This window comes from Medicago sativa, chromosome 1, assembly GCF_051527215.1.
Source record: "Medicago sativa cultivar Bolivia chromosome 1, Bolivia_mono, whole genome shotgun sequence".
NCBI lineage: Eukaryota > Viridiplantae > Streptophyta > Magnoliopsida > Fabales > Fabaceae > Medicago > Medicago sativa.
The window spans coordinates 7,188,818-7,191,829 of NC_140749.1; the positions used below are offsets into that span (position 1 = coordinate 7,188,818).

The window sequence follows — 3,012 nt, forward strand, 5'->3', positions numbered from 1 at the left end:
TCTGATTAAAAACGAGTCAAGTCCCTACAAGCAGCAGGGGTAGAGTACACTGTAAGGCAGCCCAAAATGCCAACAAAGTAGAAAACAGACAATGAATCATATTCAAAGCAAGAGGGAAGGGGACAATATACCCTCCAACAACACGTCTATAAGCCCGCAACAATGATCAAAAGCAAGATTACACAACAATGAAGTAACACAGCATATGGCAAAACAGAAACAGAAGAGTATATAATATATATGTTTCAATATAGAACAAGAGCCTGAGAGGGATCTTTATCTGGAAGCAAGGTCTTTAAATAAGTTAATAAAACTAAAAAACAAGACAGAAAACAGAAACAATTTAAGTAATATGTTTGAGCACTTTTCGGAATAAAGAAGATTTGTGCTTTTTCTCATTGCTAGTCTTGACTTCAAGCTTTTCCAACATGCTCTCCAGCTCCTTCAGATGATCCTCAAGAACACCTATTTCTTTCTGTTCGTTATTCTTATCAAGCCAGTTGGTGGCCACAGTAATTGCATTGTTGATCTTTTCATTTTCGTTATCAAGAGAGCTTTAAATTAACATCCTTCTTCTTTAAAGCATTCTTGATATTGTAAACACAAGATTCCAATGCACTCATTACCTTAGCCTTCCTTAAAAATTTCTTATCTTCCTCGTGATATTTCGCAGCTTCTTCTATCAGTTTTTTAACTTGAAATGTTGTCAACCTTTCTTTTTCATTGGTTATGGTGATCTTGTTCGTATTGCCTGTAGATATTTCCTTAGCAGAAACTGTTAGGATGCCATTTTCATCTATAGCAAAGCATACCTCCAAGGGTGTGCCACGAGGAGCATCTGGACACAAAAGATCAAACGAACCAAGCAGATTGTTGTCTGTTGCTCTTGCTCTCTCACCCTCATAAACCTCAATAGAGGCACCTAAATTATCTTCACGGGTAGTATATTCTTCTGTCTTCTTGATAGGCACAGAAGTATTTCTAGGAATCACCACACTCATGGTATCTTCATCAACTACGATACCAAGTGACAACGGGGTAACATCTCGCAGCACAAAATTCGGGACATTCTTAAAACCTTCGCTCAAAATAGCAGCCTGGACAGCTGCGCCATAAGCAACAGCCTCATCTGGGTTGATACTCTTGCACAAATCTTTCTGCTTAAAAAAGTCTTGCAATAGATCCTGCACTTTGGGAATCCTAGACGAACCACCCACAAGAACAACATCGTCAATATCACTCCTGCGCATCTTTGAATCACTAAGACAACTCTTAACAGTTTCCATACACTCACTGAAAAGGTCCATATTAATTTCCTCAAACTTGGCACGAGTGATAGATGAAGAAAAGTCTATTCCCTGAAATAAAGAATCTACCTCAACAGTGGTTACAAAGGCAAAAGAGAGTGTCCTCTTTGCCCTCTCACAGGCAGTTCTCAACCTCCTTAAGGGTTTTGGGTTCTTAGTAATGTCCACATTATTCTTCTTTTTGAACTCCTCGACAAAGTAGTTCACCATTCTATTATCAAAGTCCTCTCCACCTAGGTGGGTGTTTCCGGCAGTGGCTTTTACTTCAAAGACACCACCCTTGATTTTAAGGATAGACACATCAAAAGTACCACCACCAAGGTCAAAGACAAATATATTTCGTTTAAAATCACTGTCACTTCTCTTGTCAAAACCATATGCAATAGCTGCAGCAGTAGGTTCATTGATTATTTGAATGATATTAAGTCCAGCAATAGCACCAGCATCTATGGTAGCTTTTCGCTGAGAATCATTGAAGTATGCAGGCACAGTCACAACGGCATTCTTCACAGACGAAGTTAGAAATGTTTCTGCAACTTCTTTCATCTTTGTAAGGATCATCGATGATATTTCCTCAGCACTAACTTGCTTCTCTTGACCCTTGTACTTAACACTAATCATCGGTTTGTCATTCTCACCAGCGATGACCTTGAATGGCCACAACATGATGTCTTTTTGAACAACAGAATCACTATACCTCCTACCAATTAACCTCTTTGCATCTGGAAAAAAAAATTAATAGTAAATTTACCATCATCCATTTGTCTAGCTAAAATCGCAATTGCATGATAATCAAGATTTTAAATAAAGATTAGCGATCACTACTCTATAATTTATTTTCGCTGTTGTAATCACATCGCATCTACGATTGAGATTGCAACAATTGCATTTGCTAGTCATTAATGATAATATCAAGAGTCGTTACATAACTGCATTAGAGTCGTTACATAACTGCATTAGAGTAGCTTTTCTTGAAAATCATTATCAATAGATGATTTTTAAAAATAGAAATAAAATAATTTTCACTATGATAAACAAAACATCTTTTTTAAAAAGCTCTAAATATTAATCTTAATCTTATCACAACCAACATAAGCTAAAATTATGTGAAGTGATATCCATGAATAAAAAATAATAATTACTATTATTTTCATCATTACCGGATATTTAAAATTAAATACTACTATTAAAACACTACTAATGTGTGTGTTTTATTTTATGTGGGACCCCCACACTCTATTTTTTTCAATTCACACAACACTAGATCAAAGTTTAATTACTTTGTGTTTAATCTTCCAACCTTCCAATTTCTTTCCATCTTCACACCAATGTTCCAACATTTTTAAAACCTCTAAATATTAATCTCTAAGTTATTAAATATCAAATTCAATATTTTTATAATCGATAACAAATAAGCACCTAAATATTGATTAAAAAATAAGCCCTAAATACATTGAGTAGTAGAGAATGCAAATAGAAATTTACCAAAGACAGTGTTTTGAGAGTTGGTGGCAGATTGATTCTTAGCAGCATTACCAATCAACCTTTGATCATCAGTAAAAGCAACAAAAGAAGGTGTTGTTTTGTTGCCTTGTTCATTGTAAATGATCTCCACTCTGTTGTGATTCTCCAGCCACACAGCAACACACGAATAAGTAGTTCCAAGATCTATTCCCACAGCACGTCCTTCATACTTTACCCCCAT

At 35.7% G+C, this 3,012-nt stretch overlaps 1 pseudogene; it reads right to left on the reverse strand.

The window, feature by feature from the left end:
- Nucleotides 1–343: 343 nt before the first annotated feature.
- Nucleotides 344–3,012, reverse strand: LOC146952186 (heat shock cognate 70 kDa protein-like; annotated as a pseudogene).